This window comes from Microcebus murinus, chromosome 2 (genome assembly GCF_040939455.1).
Source record: "Microcebus murinus isolate Inina chromosome 2, M.murinus_Inina_mat1.0, whole genome shotgun sequence".
Lineage (NCBI taxonomy): Eukaryota > Metazoa > Chordata > Mammalia > Primates > Cheirogaleidae > Microcebus > Microcebus murinus.
The window spans coordinates 122,098,205-122,114,801 of record NC_134105.1 but is presented as its reverse complement, the minus strand read 5'-3'; the positions used below and the strand labels follow the sequence as shown (position 1 = coordinate 122,114,801).

At 48.0% G+C, this 16,597-nt stretch overlaps 1 protein-coding gene across 2 annotated transcripts in view; it reads right to left on the bottom strand.

Moving 5' to 3' along the window:
- The window catches only part of PAPPA2 (pappalysin 2), a 311,166-nt gene that overhangs the window by 292,871 nt on the left and 1,698 nt on the right, over positions 1 to 16,597 (bottom strand). The gene's annotated exons all lie outside the window — the stretch shown is intronic.

Genomic DNA, 16,597 nt, shown 5'->3' with positions numbered 1-16,597 from the left:
GCAAGAAGAAACAACATGGCCTTAGGCTCTCATTACCTACTGGCTGGGTGTAACGCGTCACTTAGCAACTGGGATATGTCCTGAGAAATGCATCATTAGGCAATTCTGTCATTTTTCAAATATCTGAGAGTGTACTTACACAGACCTAGACCATACAGCCTCCTACACACCTAGGCTGCCTGGTGTCACCTGCCTCTCGTAGCTTCAAACCTGTGCAGCATGTTACTGTGCTGAAGAGTGTAGGCAACTGTATCACTATGGTAAGTATCTGTGTATCCAAACATGCCTAAACATAGAAAAGATGCATTAAAACATGGTATTATAATCTTATGGGACCACTGTCATATATGTCATTGACCAAAATGTCACTATGCAGTGGATGACTATATTTTCTTGCTGAAAATGTCACCCCTCGGGATGAGAGAGAGCTACCCAGACACTAAACCTGGAGCTCTAGTGTGCCTTCCAGAGAGTAGCCCATGCTTTCGGTGCCCCACAAGGACCTCCTAGGACAACCCTGCCCCAGTCCCAGCCCCCCAGGCTCTCCAAGGCCTTGATCTAGACCCACAAATAAGCCAAGGGAGTCGCACAGCGGTCAACTGAGAACCAGAAAGGTGGTTAACACTATTCTAGGCAAAAAAGCAGACTTTGAAGCTAGAGCCACAGACCAACCAAACTTCACAGCACCACAACATCGAACAATTCTCGATACCTGGTTTTCCCGATCCATAAAATAGAGATAATAATGGTGCCTAATTTACAGGGTTAAGGAGAAAATTAAATTAATCCACACATTTAAGAGAATTAAACAGTGCTCAGCACATAATAAGCACTCAATGTTCTTATTCCTTGCTCACATTCCTATCATTTTAACAGAGGCAGCCTATCTCTTCACTGCATTTTATGCTCCTCGAGAGCCAGCGACTCTCTTACGCTCCCCACATCCCTGTGTCAAGGCCCACCCTCGCCCGTGTGGGAACAAGCAATTCCCTCGTGAGTCGAACCCACGAGAGGTGGGTAGCGGGGTTGCCAAGGGCATCCCCCCAAATAAAGATGTGCCACATGACACCCTAAAAACCCCATTTCCTCTAATAAAAATAAGCCCCTCCCCGTCTACACCACTCACTCTCCGCAGTGGGAACAGCGGCTAGGCTGGCCCAGCGGCTCTGCCCGCCACGCTGGCTGTCCCCTTGCTCCAGCATTGCCTGCGGGCATCAGGGACAACAGAGAACCGCCTCAGACCCGCCACCCCTGTCATCCTGGGCATGTCCTCTAGGGCCAGTGCTTTGCTTTGACATTATCCACTGTGCAGTACATCTAAGCAACTGTGAATTATTTTCCCCCATAAGAGGAAATAAATAACTGAAGTTTAATAAGTACTACAATTGTCCCTTATGTCTATGTCATCCCCGTACAGAAAAAAAAGAAAGAGAGAGAAGGTGGCGGGAGGCACAGGGAGAGAGAGAAGCCTCCTGAGTAATTTGTAAACATGGGAATTTGGGGGGGGGATGTCATTTTAACCATTTTGAATAACCTTCGAGAGCAAGCAGTATGGAATTTCCTGAACATTCAGTACATTCTGCCGGTCCTGGGACTATGGAATCCCAGGCCCAGCACACCAGGGTGCGATGGTTACGGGCCGTGGGCTGCGCAGTGGGTGTCCAGGCTGGAGGAGGCTGGAGGTGGGCTGCTCTCCAGCAGCCGCAGTGCACAGCTGCCTCCTCTTCCTGGCAAGCTGATCTCCCAGCATAACGAAAGTAGGAACTCACGTGCTTGGAATTCGGCAGCTCGACAGAAAGGATCTAAATTCCCAAATGCACAAGGTAGGTCATGCAGCATGAAGTCACACACCCTGGGGAGCCTAGAGCATGTCAGATGTTTTAGTCTTGACAAGGACCTAGCACCCAGCACCTGCTAGTCCTGGGAGAGACACAGAGACATGGTGTCCCCACAGCAGGCGCCTCAGTCCCTCTTCTCCAGCCTCACCCCATCCCTACCAAGGTCTTTCTGAGAACTCTGTCTGATAACTCCGATTAGTGGCACCAACACCAATTTCCTGTTTTTTCCTCTCCTCCTCCAAATAAATAATTTTGAGATTCCCTCAGAAATTTGCTTTGGCATTTTTTTATCAGGTGTGGCTTACATAATCAACACTACCCTAAGAAGAAGTGTTTAGTGTTAAATATATACTCAATGATCCAGTGATCCAGTATTGCAGATGTAGTTATTTAAAGCAAGCATGAAAATAACCTCCCAACCTCTCCGTCACCTAAGGTCAGACATTTGCATATCAGGTTTTCTTAAAGTGAGACATCATATGACTCTCGTGACATTAGTATTTCTCCAATGTACATGTACTGTCCTTGCTCACTTAATTACATCTGAACATTTTTGCCCCTACCGTGGGCTCACAAAAAACCCTAGGAGACTCTGACTGCTTTCTAAGAAGCGAGTCGTTGGTGAGGCCAGGCAACCCAGGGACCACACAAAACCAAACACTACACAATCAGACCCTAAAGGATCAGAGCTCCCTTCTATTCTACTAGTTTGAAAATCTGAGAGGAAACCAGACTCTACAGGGTCTGTGTTCTCAATCGAACCCAGGTGAGTTTTCAGAGCAGAGTTCAAAGAGGATGCTTAAAACCTCAGAGTAAATCCCTGCTGTGAAATAGCTTTGGCTGCTTGTCCCCTAAGTGAGAAAGAGAAAGGACAAGGAAAATAAGTGATCTAATTAATTAGCACTCCGGGTTAAATGAGAATTAAAGTCAAAATATTTGTTCTTTTCTTATTGAAAATCTCTCTAAAATATTTTCTTCTGCTTTCCAGTAAGAGTCTTAAATTAACCAGAGGCAACCTGGAAGACTTGAAATAACACGGAATTGGAAGCGAAGGAGCTTGGGTTGTGGCCCCAGCCTGCTCATGTGTGATGTCAAGAAAGGGCCTTTTCCTCTCTGGGCCTCTTCCCTCCATCTGTGAAGATGTTGCCTGGGTCATCACCCAGCCTGTGATGCTAGAGAGTCCACGCCTGGAATCTTCATCTCTAGGTTTATCTTGAAGTACTTTATAATCATTAACCTTCTAACCTCTTCTCACTATTCTACACCCTGTGACTGTGGCCGTAGACGGTAGAAAGGACTGGGCTGAGCCCATAAGTTGAGGGCAGGTTTTGTTTCTACTAGATTCCCCTTTTGAATTTGTCTTGCGATCCTGGACCTTTGTCTCTTAAAAAGAAGACTAAGATATTACAGTTAGTTAAGAATAATGGTTATTTGGGATTCACTTAATCAAGGTTCACTACAAATAATCTCATGCTCAGTTGTGTCACATAGACGTACAATAATACATGCAATGAGAGTTCAGGAGAAGGAGAGTTTGCACGGACCATTGCGGGCAGGGAAGGCCCAGGGCGAGAGATACGTGACCCAGGCCTGACCAACTGGGCTGGCAGCATCTTGAGCGCAAGCCCTGGGTCCATTATGCGCCACCACATCACCACAGAAGGGTGAAAAACACAACCAGCATTGACTGAGGCTCACTGTGCATAGCTCTAAGCACATGATTTGTATTCATTTATTTAATCGTCTTAGCAATTCTGGGACAGAAATGACCATTGCTCCAATTTTGCAGATGAGGGGACTTTATAACTTGCCAAATTTGCAGAGCTTGAACCCAGAACATCAGACTCCAGACCTGCATTCCTAACCACTACAGTGAGGGAAAGAATATAAATAAATGGGGCAATTGAGGCAAGACGTTCAAGGTGAGGAGACAGCTTTCACAGAAACAGGAGCAGGGAGTAGGCAGGCCCTGTGGAGAGGAGACAAAGCCCTCCCTGACTCAGGCATTCGGTTCATGCTGGGCATAAGGACAAATCATGTTCTAGGTGCACACGCGACCTCATCCTCCATTATCCTCCATACATCCGTTCGACCCAAAGCGCCCACTCCTCTTCAGCCCCTGGCCTGGGTGCTGGAGGGACACAGAGAGGGTGGAGATCCAGAGAAGCCCCCAGAAGCCTGTAGGGATCAAAAGGCTTCGGGTACCAGGGAGCGTGGACCTGGGGGGAGTGGGCCCCACAGCAGTGCTGGAGGGAGAAGGGGGGCTGCAGGCTAGCAGAGGCAGGCCGAGGAGAGAGGCGCGGACAGCAGGGTGATCGGCTGCCTTCCTCTTTTGTGCTGGGCTTTTGCAGCCGCCACCCTAGGGCCCGTCACTGCTAAGCTCCCAGAATGCCCTGAGCAGAGAGGCAGAGGGCTGGGACACTTCCTGGGCCCCCTCCTCTGCCAGGGCTGGTCCCTGGCCAATGTCAGGCCAGCAACACCCACTCTGTCCAGGGCCCAGCAGGTGCGCCACACCCAGGAAGGGAACAGTGCCCAAGATTCCCCCCATCTTCTGGATCCATGCCGTGGGCTGTATTGTAAGGATTATAAGGATATTCTCTTGTGCAATAATTTCAAATTATTAATGTGCCTTGAAACAAACAATGTCTAAAATAGAGCTCTCCTGTGGTTAGTGTTTATTATTATTCTGCATAAAGTTGAAGTTTATTTCAAAAATAGTTATTGAATACCTACTTTGTGCTCAAGAAACATCTGCTGAATGAATGAATTAGTGAGTGAAAGGATAAAAAATAAACTGAGCTAGGAACTGCCTATAAATACATTTTATGTTTAAAACAATTTCATCCCCAAAAAGAGAATTTTATAAAAACTCCAGATTTTGAGAGGACCAAAGGAACAAAAGCTGGCAAGACTTGAAACCCAAGGAGTTTCCTGGCCCCTGGTGGCTTCTTCCTCAGGTGGTGAGATTTACCTTTCTCTAGGAACACATTCCTTCCTCTTCCTCCCACCCACAGGAATAATGTGAACAAGCATGGGCATGCAAGTTCCACGAGAATAAGAGACAATATGTACAAATCAGAAGCATAAATAGAATAATTACTGAAAGTTTAGAAGTAATCATAGTTAAACCAAGTTGTAAATTACATCCAATTTTTCCAGAAGACTAATTTCTGGTCAATATTTATCAAGCCTAGATAGATTTGGGGGTCTGGGAAGGGGGAGTTGGGGTAGAAGATAAGGATAATTGTCCCTTCTGTTATTATGGAGGGGGTCTCAAACTTCTTAGCCATCTTCCAAATCAATAAGACTTATTGATTACCAGGACTTCCTGCGCCTGCTTCCAAATAGAATATTATAATTCACTCTGTCCCATTCACCCTCTTATCCAGTGTTTACTGAATGTGTCACTTGTTCTTGGCTGACAATGCACTGGGTGCTACGAATGCAGCAATGAACCAGGTATAGCCCCTGACTGACAGCTCGCAGCCCAGGGGAGCCAGCCTGAACGGTAGCGGGCGGTGGGTCACGCCTGCCGGCTGGACACCCCAGAACAGCACGGTGCCACGGACGCAGGAGGAGCCCCATGAGTACAGGTCTGATGGACAAAAAGTAAAATGGGAATTATGGCAGGTTGCTCTGCGTGTCTTGGTAAGGCAGGAAAACACGTTAGAGAACAAACCTAAATCAGTCTTTAGAGAGGCCAAGGAAGATTTCCTGAGAAAGATGCCATATTAACTAAAGATCCAGGGGGAGCGAGAGCAAGTCAGGTGAATCTAGATTTGGGGGAACGGTTTCCTGTTAGAAGGAAAAGTAAAAAGGGCAGCGTCAGAGGTCAGAGGCCGGGAAGAGAGCGTGCCTGTGCCGCTGCTGGAAGCGTGCTGTTGCAGCAGTTGAACTAAAAGTGCAAGTGTGTGTGCGTGCATGTGTGCACGTGTGTGTGTGCATGTGTGTGCACGTGTGTGTGCGTGCACGTGTGTGCGCATGCATGTGTGTGCGTGTGCATGCGTGTGCGTGTGTGTGTGTGTGTGTGAATGCATGTGATCACGACACAAGTGTGTGACTGTGTGGGGGTATGCACATATTGATGTACCCATATGTGTGCATATGTGTGTGATGGGTGTGTGAGTTTGTGTACATGTACATGTGTGTGCACATGCATGTGTTTACAACAGCGGCCAGTGATGATGCTGAGGAGGTAAACAGGGTCCCATATGACATGTTAAGGAAACTGACCCTTATCCTGAGGGCACAGCGGAGTGATGGAATGGTTCAGGTAGGGGAGTGACTTGAGGCACTCAGTATTTGAAAAAGCTCCCTTCAGTTGCAGCCAAATGGCTGGAGAATGAACTGGTCTCTCTGGTGAGAGACGGCCTGAATTGCTGTGGCCAAAACTAAGCTAGTGTCACAGGGCTGCTACCACAGCGCCGAAAGATACAAGCTAGACAGAGGCAAACTAGACACGATGTGCGGTTGATCGCCGGTGCTCTACGCCGGGGTGTGCGGAGCAAGACACAGCCATGGGACATAGGAGCGCCCAGGGTTCTGCCCGTGTGGATGCAGCCCTTCGCCAAGACAGAGAAAACGGGAGACCCCGAGGGTTCCAGCCAGAAAAAGGGTGCGGCTGAGGCAGGTTGGGACCCTTCATTCCTTACTGCTCCTGCCATAAAAAGCTAGCAACAGCATCGCACAGTGGAAAGAGCGTGCGCTGTGGGGACAGAGCCCCGGCTTTGGCTCCGTGTGCCTCACTGTGTGACCCTGGGCAGCGCCCTGCGCCTCCTGTGCTCCAGTGTCTCCGTCCTCGGCCTGTCCTGGGGACTTACGAGTTAACCCTTATAAAGTGGACACAATGGTGCTTGGCACAGAGTAAGCCCCACAGAAGCATTTGCCAAAGAAATAATTCTGCAATAATTTCTTAGCATGACTGAGCTTGGATTTGTGCACTTTACATTTCTGTTACTTTAACTTCCATCATTTTCCCATGTTTATGCTGTCTCCCACCTCAAGCTACTAGGTCTTTAACATAAGACCTTGAGTCTTGGCTCTCTCTTACCTTAAAATAAAATCTCTCTGAACCTGCGGTCTACTTCTGACATCTCCTCTGTGTCCCCCTCACAGTGGCATTTCTGCGTAGTGCGGTGGGCCCTGCTCTGTCTTCACCCCCTCGCCTCTCGTTCATGTCTCTGCTGTCCTTTTGCGGATTCTCTTCCAGGCCTCCCACATGAGGAGGACACTGCTCTCCTGGAGGTCACTAGGGGCTTTCTAACTGCGAGACCCAATGAACCTGCCCCACGCTTGGTGGCTTACGTGGTGCTCTCATGCCATCTGATATTTTGCTAGCTCTATCCTTTTCTCTTTCGTCTAATTCTGCTACTCCCCGGCCTCCTGCTATCTCTCTGGTTACCAGCGCTCTTTCCATAGCCTTGGAGAATCCCTGGGCTTGTGTGGGCAGGACTGCTCACCGCCAGTGGCCAGACTGTATCACCTATTTCCGGGTTGGCTTCTCCTAGACTATGAGCATCTTCCAGGCACAACCCCTGCCGTCTCCATTCTTGATTTCCCAGCCTGTGGTCAAATGCCTGATATTCACCCCAAAGAAGCTCAATAAATGTTGAATGAATGAACTAATGAACCAAAAGAGCCAACTACTTCTTTCCTAACCTGCCCAGAATGCAGAGCAATTATTTGCAGGAAAGTTAGCAAATGCTGAGTCACCACTTGAATGATGATTCACAAACTGATTGATTAATTTTTGGGCTCTATGACTTTCCTTTTGATCAAGTCATTGGATTTCTAATCCAGAAATGAGCCATAATGGCTGGTCTTGGTAGCCCGACTGGTTGCCATGGCAACACTTCAACTTCAAATGTCCTGAACCTTTGGGTTCCAGTTCCCATATTGTATATTTGGGCAGAACCACTTCTCTCCACCACTCACTTCTGACTCATAAAGAGAACTGGGATGTTTTTGTTTGCCTACCGAGTTTTATTTACTGGATGTTCTCTTTAAAAATATTCCAAAGAGGAGGATTGTTTTAAGGCTGGTAGTAAACATTGGAAAGGAAAAGATGCTGTTACTTTTTGGATACAAACTTAGCATAGAAATATACTTTCTGGAAGGTGCTCGGGTCAGGGGTCATATGGTGTGAGCAGAAACAGATTTGATGAGCCCCCAGAGGAACCTAATTCCATGTGCTTGAGGGCAGAGCATGGGTTTATGTCCTTGTTTATGACATCAGGAACTGAAGCTAAGGGTTGCCCAGGGTAGGCAAGCTCAGGATCCAAACTAAGGTGTTGCTTTCTTCTTAATAAACACCAAATAAGGCATGTGTTTGGCCTCCTCGAGGCATGGAAACAGGAAAGAGAAGGAGCCAGACCTTCTGGCACACACATTCCGAATGAATCAGATGGTCAGCCCCAGAGGAACGGGAAAGACGTGCACGAAGAAGGAAGCAGGAGGTGAGGAAGGACAAGTGAGGCTGGTGGCAGGCAAACGATTGGATTTATTTGGACTGCCAAAAGTGATTCCTACTTTCCAGCTCTGCCTCTGTCACTCCTGAATATTTCCAACCTGACAGCCTTCACTCCACCCAGAACTACCCGGAGAGCTCCTGTTGGGCTTCCGTCTCTTTCCCGAGCACTGGGAGAGAACACTTAGCTCACAGGGGCTGGGAAGAGAGCAGCTAATGGTGTCACCTGAGCCAATGAAAGCCTCACCCACTGCTTTTCTCCCTGAGAGCAAAAGGACCAAGAAAGAGTCTCTTATAGTATCTGAAGGTTGGGGAATGAGGAGAGGAAAGGCAATGAAAGGTATAGGCACTGAAGCAGGAGTGTGATAAATAGGGTGATCACAAGGTCATGCTTAGTGAAAACCCTCTATGCTACACCTGGAAGTAATCTTTCCCCACCTGTACCCTCAATAAATGGACAGCTCCAAAGTCCCAGATCTTAGACCTGTGAGTCAGACCCAAGCCTTGAACAGAGTTGGTGCAAGCACCCAGCTGGGGCCAGGCCAGTAGCTAGAATCCTAGAGAAAGTTCATGGCTATGTGAGCCTGTGAGTTTTGTTTCCTTCCTCTCCTCTTCTTCTCTCTTCCCTTTCTTCCTGAAAGTGCTGCTGCATCATAATCTGGTACACTGTGACTTCTGAGTGCCTGCACACCCCCTGCATGCCTGTCACTTATGGCTGAACCAGGTGGAAAGTAATAGAAAGCAATGCATGCCAGGCCAAAGGTAAACTCCCTGCATGCAGAGCCCAGTTAGGGGAAGAAAGGGTTCATCTTAATATGCCCTGAGGAAGCTAGAGGCGGAGCTTGGTGAGAGAAACCCTCCTCAACCAGCAAGAGCTCTGTGTCACCGTGGGGAGCCCTAACATCAGACGCCCAGGAGTCTGTCCTCATTGTGCAAGAAGATGCCACATTTCTCTGAGACAGCTGCATTTCTATCAGATGTTGGCAGTGGTCAACCCCTATTAACAAGTGGTGATACAGAAGCCCATTTCATTTTACCAGGTCAGAAACATGAATCCAAACCCTGATGCATTGATGGAGATTGCAAAATTGTACATCCACTTTGGAAAACAGCCTGGCAGTGCCTTAAAATGTTAAATGTAGAGTAACTATATGACCTAGCCGTTCCACTGCCAGGGATCTACCAAAAGAAACAGAAACATTATGTCTACATCTGTGCTATGTTTATAGTAGCTAAAAAGTGGAAACAAACAAAATATCCATTAGCTGAAGACTAGATACAGAAAGTGCCATATGTCCATGGAATATTATTCAGCAATGCAAAGGAATGAAGTGCTGACGCAGGCTACAACATGGATGAACCTCAAGCGAAAGAAGCCAGATGCAAAAGACCATATATTGTATGATCCCATTTGCATGAAATGCCCGGAATAGGCAGATCTGTAGAGAACAAGAAGATTTGCGGTTGCTCATGGCTGCCACAGACTTGAGGAGGGGAGAAAGGTGGACAGGGTAATGGGTACAGTGTTTCTTTTGGGTAAGACAAAAATGTCCTAAAATTAGATTATGACAACAGTTGTATAACTCTGTCAATATACTAAAAATATTAATTTTACACTTTAAATATGTGAACTTTAATGCTAGTTATATCTCAATATGCTTTTTAAAAAATAAATAAAAAAGGAAAAAATAAATATGAACTCCACCTGGAGTGCTCATACCAAAAAACTAACATGGTTTGTTTCCTATAAGAAATCTCTAAGAAGTTTTGTTTTCACTTGAACAAAAGGTATTTCCCTGCCACTAATAGTGCCATGGTTTCTTTGTTAGAATTATTTTGGATAGTGTAGACCTAGGAAGCAAAAAAAAAAAAAAAAAAAAAAAAGACTATGCAATAAGCAGTTAGCAAACTACTGCCTGTGAGCAAAATCTAGCCTGCCACCTGTTTTTGTAAATAGTTTTATTGGAACACAGCCGTGGCAATGTGTTTACATATTGTCTACGGCTGCTTGCATGCTCTAAAGACAGAGTTGAGTTTTGCAACAGAGACTATGTGGCTCTCAAAGCCTAAACTATTAACTATCTGTCCCTTTACAGAAAAAGGCTGCTGACCTCTGCCTTGGACTCAAGAGTCTGGAATCTTGCTGCTTGAATCACAGTCCACACACTGGGAGCAGCATCCAGAGCCTGGTAGGAATGCACAATCTCAGGCTGCCCCAGAACTACTGAATCCAAATCTGCATTTGTTTTAGGTAGTTTTGTTAGCACAGGAAGCCAATGCCAAGACAGGGTGAAATATGCAAGGATTTTATTAGGGGAGACAACTCTGAGAGAAAACAGGGAGGAAGCCTGAAAAGGCTGGAAGAGGCATCGGTGCAGGCTACAAGTCCAACCCAAAGGGAAGGAGAGAGGGCAGAAAAGCTGGCTGTGTTCATTGCATGCAGCCTATGGAATGTTCTGCATGGTCTTTGTGAGTCCTTGAGCCAGAGTTGACTGTCCCTCGGGAACTGGTCTACCTTTATCCCTGCGGCCCTGAGGATGTGTGGCCACGGTGCAAACGCAGTAATGCATTTCAGAGCACAGTGTCTGAGGTTCTTGGTCCTTGAAACTCCCTGAAGCTGAAGGTCTGTGAGGCATATTCTCACTGCCTTTGCTGCCAGGTATATTCGCATGGCAGGGACAACATTTTTAAAAGAATCTCAGCTGATCTGTATGCACATTAGAAAAGCAATGCTCTGAAGCACGAGTCAGCAAAATTTTTCTACAAAGGGCCGGACAGTAAATATTTTAGGCTTTGCAGGCCAGAAGGTCTCTTTTGCAGCTACTCGCCTCTGCCATTTAGCATGGAAGTGGCCATAGAGAACATATAATCAAATGGGTGTGTCTGTGTTTCAATAAAACTTTATTTACAAAAGCAGATTTTGGCTTTGGACCTGATGTGGCCGACCAGCCATCATGTGCCACCCCTTCTCTAGAGTCATAGGGCTTAAAATGCCAAAGTAATGAAACCTTTCCCTAACATGAAACAGGCAGGAGAAGGCTGCCCCTCTGGAAGGTGGGAGCGGAGCCCTGGCTGGACAGCCCCCTCAGAAGGCCCTAGGACACTTCAGGAAGCAGCAACACAGAATTTGAAAGCCACTGCCCTCAGTGCCACAACAGCTTCTAGTTTCAAAAACCGCCTCTCACCTTGTGCTCATCCCCAGCGGGGAGCCGGCAGGCAGTCTAGACGTCTGCTTTCTCTATGTTGCAAACATTACAGGGAGTCTAACACTGTGCTTGATATTTTAGGATGACAAAAGCGAAGCAGATGCGCATTTGTCTCCCAAGGAATTCCCAGTGGAGAGAAGTGGGACGTGGACACAGCTAGTAAGGCAAGAAGCAATATACCCACATGAAATCACACGCAAAAGGCCCCCCTTTCACAGGGGGAATCAAAGAAGGCTCCAGAAGTGAGGGCGCAGCAGTGGGCTGTGACAGGAAGGGCCATAGTGACAGTCTGTTTTACTTGTCAAGCCAGACACCTCACACGCGTCCACCCTCCTCTCTTCTGGAGGGCCCTATAGCCACATCGTAAAAACACTCTTCTTCGCAAAAGATGCTGATTTACATCCCAGAGGGTGGATGCTTTGTTAACACAAGAAAGCTCCTGTACTTTGTCTCATCACAGTGGTGAACCCACCCCAGGGCACAGCAGCAGGGCCTCCCATCCGCCGCCCTCCCATGCCAAGGGCAGGGGCCAGGACTTCGCTGTACATCTGGGTCCTGATGGGGGTGACGTCTATTGGGGAGAGAATGGGCAATTCCTCAAGGTCCTGAGGGGATGAACACTCTGACCTTGAACTTTGCTATAACACAGGAAGAGGCAACTAAGGAGAAAAGTCATGCAAATCTCATCTTCAGAGAAGCTCTGGAGAAAGCACGGGTTTGTCTCTTCAAGTGTCATTCATTCCTGTTGGACAACAGGGGAAAGTGCGTGCATGGCCTGCCTTTTACATTCTCTTTGTATCTATGTGAATCTGCTGTCTACGAGCTCCATATTCCACGTGAACAAAACTCCTTACCCTGTGTACAAAACTCCCTTATTTGGAGAAGGGCATGTCTCAGCATCCTATGAAATCTCGTTTCTCAGGTGCCACTCAAAACAAAAGGCTATCAATAGGCTCTAAACAACGGGCTTTAAACATAATGCCATCAGGAAATCCAGAATGCTCTGAGTGTTGTGCAGACTTTGTGAACATGTCCATTCTCCAGGGAGTGCATGCAGTTTTCATCCGATTCTCAAAAGGGTTGTGGCCCCCCCAAAAAACCCAGCACTACTGTCCAATTTATTCAAAATAGTACTGCCGAGGCTAAAAATAACAGATGATATTTTTAAAACATAGAATAAACAAGTCCTCTATAATCCTGCAATGTTCTTAATTATCTTGAGACCATGCTGTGAAAAAAACTATTCACTGCTATTACCATTTTGCAGATTGGCAAACTCAATTCCTAAGAAATTAAAGTGAATATTCCACCTATGGAAAAAGGAACAAAAGACGAGCAGTTTAACGCACTGTTCTCAGCAACGGTTGCCTCCCACTGTTATTGTAATACCTCCCAGATCGTAAATAAATACCACAGTCAGGCCCTGTGCTGGGTACTTTATATACACGGCTTATTTAAACATCATAACAACTCTGCAAGACATTGTCTCATTTTCCTTTTTCCTTTTTGGAGATGTTTTGAATTTTATTTAACTGGAATAATACATTCATATATATTGGTTTTTCTCATTTTTAAATTTGAGGAAATCAAGGCTCATAAAACCTCAGTGATTGCCAAAGACCACAGCCCTGATAAGTATCAGAGTTGGGATCCGACTTCAAGTCTGTCTGCCTCCCAAGTTCTACACTGGGATATACTCTAAAACTTGGATCCTCAGAGGAGGAAAATTTGTCTTCAAGTCAGGGACAGTTTCTTAGACATCTTTGTATTCCCCACAGTGCCTCCCCATGCTTTGCATGGCAAGGCTCTCAATAAATATTTGTTGGATGAAGAAACCTGGGCTCAGGCTCCAATTCTGCCATGGACTTAGTGACTCAGTCTCCTGCAACTTGGAGCTGCAGGTGGTTACTCAGCTGGGCAACTTCAGGGAACATTTGAAATTAATTATGGGTGAGGAGGAACCTATTAACATTTTCTCTTTTGTGTATGTTGGGGTTGAAGGAGAGGAAAGGAAGTTGAAAAGGAGGGAAAAGAACAGGATGGTCTCAGGGCTGGGTGCTGGAACATGAAGAGCACACGCCTGGGTGGGGCAGAATCTGGCTGTGTCCACCACTCAGCTCCAGCGGCACGTCCAAACGGCTCCTCCGCACCTAGGCAGCCACACCGCCCTGAACTGCCGAACCCGACCAGTCACTTTTAGGGAGGACCCTGCAGTGGAGCAGTCGCCATCCCTCCTAGGCCATGTCGCTCCACTTCAGCCATGGGAAGCATGCAGCTTCGGAAGCTGTGCCTTGCAGGGGCCCGGGCACCCTCTCTCCCCGCCTAGGGCCAAAGACATTCTCAGCACCTGAAATCTGTGAGCCCTGCATTTTCCTCAACCCTAAATAAAAGTATGCTGGCAATTCGTTCTGGAGTCCAACTTCCTATTTAGGAAGAATGAGGGAGTTTGGGGTGGGGGAAAGGGGTAATTCTAGTTGATTGTGTTTTCTTTACTAGTTGCTAAAGTGCAAGTTACTCACAACCCCAAAAATGCCACTTTAGGCCTTTCACATAGGCCCTGCAAAAAAGACTCGTATGAAGCTGACCCCAAGGGATGCCTACCAACAACATTCTGGGAGAGGATGATTAAATACAGCCCAGAGGCCAGGGCAGGACAAACCTCCAAGAAATCAGAGACGTTCCCCACTACGTGGCTGCCTGCTGGCCTGTGTGTGAAGCAACACTGCCACCTAGTGCCCAGTGTGGAAAGTATTCCCTAGGGCCCCCCATCTGGGGCGGGGGAGGGCGGCGGCCGGGGTTCCTCTTTAATAATCGGTGTGGCCAAATGGCTTGAAGTCTCTGATTAGGAGGAAGAGCCCCAAGTTTGGCAGATGGAGGACTGGGATCCTGGGTTTAAGTTAGTAGGTGGGGGCTGAGGTTCGGGAACTGTTGACCAGAGTGCCGGGGCAAGGCTGGCCGCACCTTGGACCATCCTCACCGCAGCAGCAGAACCGTAACAGCTGGTCTGTCTGCGGCTGCCAGAGACGTGATGACTGTCGCTGTCCTTCTCACAGCGAAGGCCAGCCATCCTGGGCGCAGGTGGGGGCCGGCCCGGCGCTATGGCGAGAGAGGAGAGACGCTGGGCTGCTGACAGGCGCAGCTGCCTCAGTGCCAAGCGCAGGCCTTCCTCTGAGGAGGACCCCCGTGGCGGCTGTGTGGTCTCAGCCTCGGACACCGCAGGGGACTGGGAAGAGCTGAGCACAGTGAGGGCACAAGGCACCTAAGCCCTCAGGAGTCCAGTTGCCAGAATCCTGAAGAATGAAGGTCTTGTTCCCAGCCCCTTCTTTCCCAGCCTTTTACCCTAAATCATTACTGGACATTTTCGATGTGCACAAATCTGCAGGAAGGCATGGGCGGAAGGTGGAGAAGAAACAGCCCTGGGCATTCTCTGCCCTCGGCCTTCCTGGAGTAGACCTGCGGGGACACCGGTCCCACAGGGGCCACTTTGACGTGAAGAGGAAGAAAACTGAGAAGCTAGACTGACTGCAAAAGATTTCCTGCCCGATTTTACATGCTTAAGGAGGTTAAGGCAGTTCAGGTGGGCACTTCAGAGAAGGACCTGAGTGTGAGCGGCAGGTAGGGTCAGGGCAGTGTGGGGGACGGTGGGGAAGGGAGGGAGCATGCAGAGTGGGGGTGGGTGGCGGCGCAGGGAATGCCATAACTGGACCCGGTCATCACGCTGCTCTCCTCTCTGCAGAGTGTGTGACAGAAGGACACAGCGGGGACAGGACGGGGTCAGGCACCCACTGTGCTAAATCTGTTTCCTTAAGTTTGGGCTTTAATAGCCCAAAGCAATGGCTCCTTAGAACCTCCCACATAGGTTCCTGCTGGATCCTTCCCCAATTCTTTGCAGCCAGGGAACTGATCCCAGGTCCCTACGCTGCTACTGCCAGAGGAGGGTGAGCAGAGTCGTGGGTCTCAGCCTAGACTGCAAGCACCCAGTCTCCCGGCAGATGGGTACTAGGAAGTGAGATTAGGCAGCAAGAAGATGTCATCTGGGGAAAACTGCAAAGCTGCCAACTCTGATCAGATAATCATCTCATTATTTCTTCCATTTGGCCCCAAAATAAGGATTTCCTTCTACTCTTTCTCTTCCCCCACCTAACTTACAGCCCAGCCCCTTCTCTCTCCTCTTCCCTCACCCCCTCTCCCACCCCAAAATAAAATAAAGCAAAACCACAAGACTTGAGAGTGCTCAATGTCTGGGAATCCCAGCTTCCGAAGGAGGAATCACAGCCAAAAAGGGGGAGACAGTGTGTCCGGAAGGGATGTTCCAGCAACACCCCACTGAAGGAGACTCCCTCCTTCCAGATTTCTTCCCCTAGTTTGAAACTTATTTACAGGCATCTAGCAACCTGAGAAGTTTTTAATCTGGAGAGTTGTCAAGCAATTCAGGCGCTCTGGAGTTCTATTCCCAGCCTGCCTCTGGCACACTTCTTATTGCCTCAGTTTCCCCATCAATGTAATGGGACTAGAAAACATCAAAGGGTGTTGTGGATGATCCAAATTAAAAAGATTAAATGGTTTTACTATGTGCCTTGCTTTGTGTTCAGTTCTGCTTTGGGAGATCCAAAAGGATGGTGAGAGTCCAGTGGTGAAAACATCAAGTCGAATCCTCAACCCCTTGATTGACACCAGCCTCTTCAGTAAAACAAAGGGAGGCAGTCACTCCTAACCCTACTCTTCTCTTTGACCTTCCGGGTGGCTTTCCATGAAAGCTAAGATCTAGGTATAGTGGGAAACAGGTATGTGTAACGTTCCCAGACAGGTGCTTCTGATCAAAACCACAGAGTTATACAAGCTTCATTTTTAGGTGCCTCTTACAACACCCAGGGCCAGACGCCAGGACCCTGGCCTGTGAGTGCCCACTGTGTCCAGTAGCACTGGACACGTGATTGCTGCTCCTAGGCTGACACGTGATTGTCGGGGCAGAGTGAAAGGGATCAGGACCTCGGCTAGGTGGTACTTTTCTGCCAAATTTTAGGGCTGCTTAGAGAAAAGGGAACCAGTCAGGATCCGACGGCTGTGTACCTGGCAGCTTCGTTCCC